Source organism: Sinohyriopsis cumingii, chromosome 18, assembly GCF_028554795.1.
Source record: "Sinohyriopsis cumingii isolate HCF-2022 chromosome 18, ASM2855479v2, whole genome shotgun sequence".
NCBI lineage: Eukaryota > Metazoa > Mollusca > Bivalvia > Unionida > Unionidae > Sinohyriopsis > Sinohyriopsis cumingii.
In genome coordinates this window covers 62942457-62949942 of record NC_142978.1, presented here as the reverse complement: position 1 = coordinate 62949942, position 7486 = coordinate 62942457, and positions in this window count along the sequence as shown.

Genomic DNA, 7486 nt, shown 5'->3' with positions numbered 1-7486 from the left:
ACACAGAATCAACAGATGTTCCAATGACAGATTTTTATCGTAAGGGTAATAAAATATCAGAAATGTCGAAAGCGCCATCGTTGAGTGATCCAATAACCAGATATAAGACAGTATATCTCAATGGACCTGGTGGATGCGGCAAAACGACTCGAGCAATTAATGTTTTTAGAAATTCAGATATGATCGTGCTGACACCATACATATAGACTTGCACGCGAGATGAAACAACGGCAAGTACAATCGTGCACGTATCATAGTTTCTTTCGGTGGCGCGGGGATACATGGACTCCTGAACGAATGGGAGAAAAATATATACCTAAAATAATTATTTGGGATGAGATATGTACGGTGTCATTAGATACATTAAAAATGTTTCTTGATTGGTTGTTGACGAAAAATACCGCTATAATAATGTGTGGCGATCATGGTCAACCGCCGCCTTTTGTTGGACCATCTCCACATGATTGGTTAAAAGATTTCGTTGATTATTACGAAGAAATAGATGATGATCATAGAGCTCTCGATGCAAATTTGAAGGAGTTTAAAAAATTAATCAGATTACAATCAAACAAAATTCAGTGTGAAATAATACGTGGAGTGATCTCAGAGACCTCAGTGGGTGATTTTTTAAATTTATGGAGACCCAACGATTTGATCGTAGCAAGCAGAAAAATAATCAGAGACGATTTACAACAGCAGTTATTTCAACTACATAAAGAAAAATATTCAGAATTACCCGTACCGTTGTGTTATAGACCATCAGATACACGAAAACAAAATATTAATGTTGATATTCCAGGGCAGACTGAAAAACAGAATCTCGTATTAAATGATATTGTCGCCGTTGATATCAGTGTGGTCGAAGATGCACTACACGCTGACAAATCTCCATGGGTGTTGGGATACGCTATGATGATCCACTCGTCTCAGAGATTAACTATTTCTGACACACGAGTCTGGATTGTAGACGATCGTATCGAGTGGTCAAATTTAGTCTATTTAGCGGTATCGAGGGTCAGAAAGATATCTCAATTACGTAGAATTATAATTCCTGAAATCGTTGATAAATTTAACATCATCGATGATGATATAATAGAAAAAAATTAATCGGATATAAACAATCTGATAAAAAAATAAACGCGACTTTGATCTTGATGTTGAATTTATTATTGAGTTAAAACAGCAGCAGAATAATCATTGCACAAGTTGCAATTGTATAATGTTATGGTGGTATTCGAGTAATGATTCAAGACAATTTACCTTAGATAGAAAAGATAATAGTCGCGGTCATATACGAGAAAACACCATGTTGACCTGTCTTGAATGTAATCGACGTAAGTGATCGCGGTGGTAGTTGTGTATCCGTGGGGATTATTTGTAGTTGTTCACATACAAATCCGCGTTGAGGAGCAGCCGAATCTAATCTGTAGATTGCAGGTCTACCTGAGGATCTTGTCACAGTGGATATTTTTGTGTGTGGTAACACTCCAAATAGGATCAGTCGCTCTCGCTTTACCACCTTCAAGTTCACCAGGCTCATATAAATACCTGACTGTGACATCACCCAATATTTTCTGTTTTTCAACATCTTTTCATTGTGTTGGTATATTTTTTTTTGTAATTGCGCTAATGGGTTTCATGTTGGTTGTTCGAGTAATCTCGTTATTTAATGCAGCTATCACGCTTGGTAATCTTGCAACCCATTCGCGAGATCTTTTATCCTGAATAAATTCCCTCGCGTATTGATATCCAAATAACCGCTCAGCGAATGTTCGATTAAATCGCTCAACAATTGCCTGATCACGGTGAATTGCAGTATGACCTCGTCGTATTTTGGTATTATGTTGTTTCATCAACGATGATACTGGACCAAGAAATTCCTTACCAGGATCAACCTGTAGTAGCTGTGGCCATCGCAGACCACCTCGTGGTCAACCACCTCGTTGATAAATTCGTTCAAACGCATTGGCTACTTCAGATGATGTTTTCGTCGATAACGGTTCTGCTTCTTTATATCTACTTGGAACATCAACTACGGTTAACGCGTATTTGTATGTTTTTCCACGCACAGTATCATGCGGTAAAAACAGAATATCTGCTTGATGAACTTCATTAGGAACACTGACATCGAAATACGCATACTGAATTTGTTTAGGATGTGGTAGATAAATTTGCCATATTGCTTGTTTAGATAACCATGTTTTAGCAGTAGAATGTTTAACCGCTGCTGCATCAGCAAGTTTACTAATTGCTGCTTTGCCTCTCCAGTATCCTCTTGGTGAATAATAAATCGATTCCATTTATATATTACCAGCCCCAAGCGCTAATTTACTTTTCATTGCAGATCTTACCAATTAGCTAATTTTTCTTTGATATTTTTATTTTTTATAGAATCTAGCGCGTGAATTAATTTCACATCCGCAATATGTCTATCTTGTAGATTTTTACTTTTATACGCAACATCATGAGCGTGACAAGCTCGATCAATAGCGTTTATTGGTTCCTCGCCTGGTTTTGGTTGATCTTGATTATCGAGCCTGATATCAAGTCTGGTACCAGGACCACAATAATTATATCCTGGTAGATGTTTTTCTCCTCTGTATTTAGCCCATGGAGTACCTGGAAACTTTGACATCAAATTAGCAATATCACCACCGCGCCTATTAGGTAAAAACGAAAATTTCTTCCTACCGCACACAGAACATTTTCCACCATACGCTATTTTTTTATTTTTTGTTGTAACCGTAGCTAAATCAACAGTTGGAGTTTTAACTCTACAGCGTAAACAATATAAACTCATGATATAATATATATGGATATAATTGATTTCTCAGCAACAAGAAAACAAGAGCCAGTTAAACACCACCCTGCGCTACCAAACTCCATCAGAATGATTATCATAGGACCATCTGGATTGGGTAAGGCGCAGTTATTACTTAATCTGATAATGAGATGGTTGAAATGGGATAAATTATATTTAGTAGCACCATCCGCTGATGATCAACGATGTTATGATGTACTTAAAGATTTCAGTGAAAACGCACGATTACTGGATGAAGGTAATGATGTTATAGAGTTTATAACCGATATTGATGAAGCACCATCCATAGATGTTTTAGATGGATTTATTAATAATCTAGTTGTATACGACGATGTGATGCTAGATAAACAATCAAATCCAGCTAGAATATTTTCCCGAGGTAGACATAAAAATACAGATGTGATCTATGTTACTCAACGATATACACAAATACCAAAAGTGATCAGGGACAACTGCAACATTTTAGTTGTGTTTAATGGTGTAGACACACACACGCTGCGAAATGTTCATCAAACTTGGTGTGGTGGTGACATGGATATAATTAAATTCAGAAATTTCTTCTCACGAGCGCAAGCTACTCCGCATGGATTTATAACAATAAATTTACATGATCCAAGAACAAGATATCGTGTGGGTCTTGATAAAATCTTTTAATTAATAGCAGCAGAGAGGGTGCCTACCAATGTTGGTTGTCCAGTAATTAAACAAAAAAATAAATAAATACGTAGAGTACTTTATTTTTCAGCTACCTTTTCGAACTAAGGTTTTATTGATGGGGTTGGTTTCAACAGAAATAAAATCATCTCAAGGAAACGTTTATTTGTAAAAATCTGGACCCTTCTACAGATTTTATTTTTTGTTTGTTTTATTTGTTTGTCGGAATCATATGGTCTGTTCGCCCTCTCTGCTGCTTCTGTGCATTTCATGCTTAACAGAAGTTTTCAGTGTAATAGAAAATTGGACATGTTCGGATCCATTTCCAGTTTCTGGACAAGTATATTTTTAGCAAAGGGGTGTATCACGACTACAGATGTACATATATAAGTCGTCTGCTTCCGAGATTTACAATGTCGAATCAAGCAAAGAAAAATAATGACAACTACAAATTTGCGTTTCATGTGGATTTAACAAGCAGTTTAATTTCTTTGTTCATATATGCAGAGGGATATAATTCCAAATTCTCAACATTATGTAATTTACGCAATTATTCAACAGTTACTGAACAGGATAAACTACGTCATTATGTTGTCTGATGGAAATAAACTAGCCTATTATAGTGTACTCAATATGGTGCCATGTTAGTATGGAAAGTCCGTTATCCATGAAATGGTGCAGGGGATGCCAGCATTAGTGCCATTCTGGTCTCAGTCAGGTTAGAAATTATAAATCAATGATTTTTTTATCACATTAAACTTTCTCATTTTTGAAATCAGTAGGGGAGTACAAACAAACGGGGATGTAGAGTCAGATAGTAACAGTAATATTTCTACTTAGTTGAAAACAGATAATTTCAATTGTGCCACTAACTTTTTAGTTTCTTGTGATTGGTGAAAGTGTCCAAAACTTTGCACAAGTATGCTATATAATACGGCTGGCAGTGTACCCATAAATGGCTTGGTGGTATACCACATTCAACACCTATTAAATCATGCAATAAAAATGAAAGAACACTAGTATTGGTCCTTGGAGAAGAGAAACTTAATCAAGCAACACTGTTTTATCTGCATTCAGCCCCGTTTAAAAAAAGATCACAGAATTTCTAATTGCTTTGATAGGATAAACATTTGCACTGATGTGTGCAGCCAAAATTTCTGTAGATTTTTGCATGCTTTAAGAAAAGAAGAATGGACTTATACGTTAATTAAACCTGGGCAACATTTTCTTTTTCTTTTTAATGGCATTGTGAATTTTTATTAATTCTTTATATCACATAGATGTTGTAGCAAGGTATCTTTGCTGACTTTCTAAATAGTAACCAAAGCTAGCCTGCTAAGTGATAGAAGGTCACACTAGGTCAGTGTGTTTGTCTGATGGTGCTGTAAAATGGAGAGACGATCTGATAAGGACAGAGGCTGGCTGGTGCGTGTTCTTTAGGCAGTGATATTGTTATAGGCTTCAGATGTAATGATCTTGGAAAAGATTGTAATATATCATTGTCAGGAAAAGTTATAGCGAGAAAAATCTGAGAAAATCTAGAAGTTAAGTTAGTATAAGAGAGTCCATTGTAGGATAATTTTGGTACCACGGTTTCGGTTGACTCGTCCACCATACAGTTGGGATACAGAGTTTGAGCAGCAACCATTGGCAGCATTTGAACCTGTCTCTATGGATTTCATATGTACAATCATGGTGGAGAGTGCACCGGGGTCATGTGGGCTTGATCCAATTTCAACATCGCTGCTGCTTGAGTGCTTGGATCCAGTGTTGCCTTCACTGGCTGATGTCATTGATGCCTCTCTTTTGTCTCGGGAGTTCCCATCATTTTTCAAAACTGACATTGTAAAGCTTCTGCTGAAGAAACCAACACTAGACCATAATGATTTAAAGAACTACCACCCAGTTTCTAATCTCCCATTCATATCAAAAATCTTAGAAAAGGTTGTTCTATCCCAGCTTGTATCTCATCTAAATCCAAACAGTCTTTTTAGCAATGTACAATCTGTATATCGCCCTTGCCACAGTACTGAAACTACTCTTCTAAAAGTAGTTAATGACATTCTCTCTGCGTTGGATACCGGAAAGATTACAGTTCTCACCCTCCTTGATTTGTCTGCAGCATTTGACACAGTAGACCATGATATATTACTTCACCATCTCCAGCAAGTATTTGGCATTCATGATACAGCCTTACTGTGGTTCAAGTCCTATGCAGTCAACAGGACACAAATTGTATCTGCAAATGGAATACACTCCAGCCCAGCTGATCTGTTTTGTGGTGTTCCACAAGTGTCTGTTCTTGGACCTGTTCTCTTCATTCTGTACACTCAGTCGCTCTCAAATGTCATAGATCTTCATCCAGTGTCTCACGAATTGTGTGCTGATGACACCCAAATATACAAATCTGGCCACCCAACTGAAATTGATGCTACCATCCAAGGTGTAGAGAGGTGCATTTCTCATGTGAAATCATGGATGACATGTAACAGGCTGAAGATGAATGATGATAAAACAGGCCATTCTGATTACAACACAAAGACTTTCTCATTCACATCCTTTACCTCAAACAATAAATATCAGCAACACAACATTAAATTCACACAATCAGTATGAAACCTAGGTGTTACTCTGGATGGTACTCTCACATTGCACCAACATGTCATGAACATATGCAAGGCTGCATATCTTGAGCTGAGACACATCAGCTCAATTCGCAAATATCATTCAGTTGATGCCACTTTAACACTTGTGTGTTCATTAGTACTTTCAAGACTGGACTATTGTAACTCAATTCTGTCTGGTTCATCTCATTATCTACTCCAGAAACTTCAAAAAGTTAAAAACACAGCTGCACGGATCATTCTTAGAGTACCATGATCAGAGCACACCTCCCCACTGGTCTGTACCTTACACTGGCTATCCATTCGATCCAGAATCAAACACAAAATTTGTTCTCTGTGCTACGTTTCACTGTCGGACTCTAGTCCAACATACCTATCCGACCTCACCTACTCCATAAAGATACTTAACGCTCCTCTTCTGGCAATCGTATACTCATTATTCCCACTATAAAAACAAAGTCATATGGACAGCGTTCTTTTGCATACCAGGGCCCAGCAACATGGAATGAATTGCCCACTGAACTTAGACACAAAGACACAGTGATCACATTCAAGAGGGCTCTCAAAACTCACTTATTTCGACTGCAAGAACAAACTTAAAGACCTAATAATGTTTCCTACCTGAAATATTCTCGGCATGTTTTTTATTTTTTTAATGTTTTTCTGATTTCATGGTGTTTGTTTTTGTAATAATATTATTATATGTTTTTTATCATATAGGTGTTGTCTGATGTTGTAAAGCGCTTATAGCTTCTAAAGAGTAGATGCTGTACATAGTCCTCATTATTATTATTATTATAAGACCGGGTTGCATGCTACAATGTTATTATACAGTGAAAACAATACAGTTACTGTAATTAATTGTGTTTGGTTAATGTTTTGCCCTGATATGCTTTGCTCATGCAATTTTTAAGGTAGGAAAAAGATTAGGCCTAGAGAAGGAGCGGTAAATATGACAATACTGTATATTTGACCTTGTAAATTAATGGGTATGAAATGACCTCCACCTTGGGTATGAAATGACCAGCACCTCGGGTACGAAATGACCAGCACCTCGGGTACGAAACAACCAGCACATTGGGTACGAAACGACCAATATTCACTGGTTATGAAACGACTTGGATACAAAATGACCATGAGCCAGGAAACCGGTATGAACCGCAAACAGACAGATGAATCTTTGCAAAAAGTAGGATAAGATGTGCATTTGGAATAAAGATTGGTCTCGATGCAAAAATAATGGGGCAGTTTCAGCTCGAATCGCCTGCTCCTTGCCCTCATTCTTCTGGTATTATTATTATTATTATTGATTTGACTATTCTTAGGGCCATTATAGCTTATCCCAAGATCCTATTATTCATTTGATGTCGACTTTTTGGGATATTCA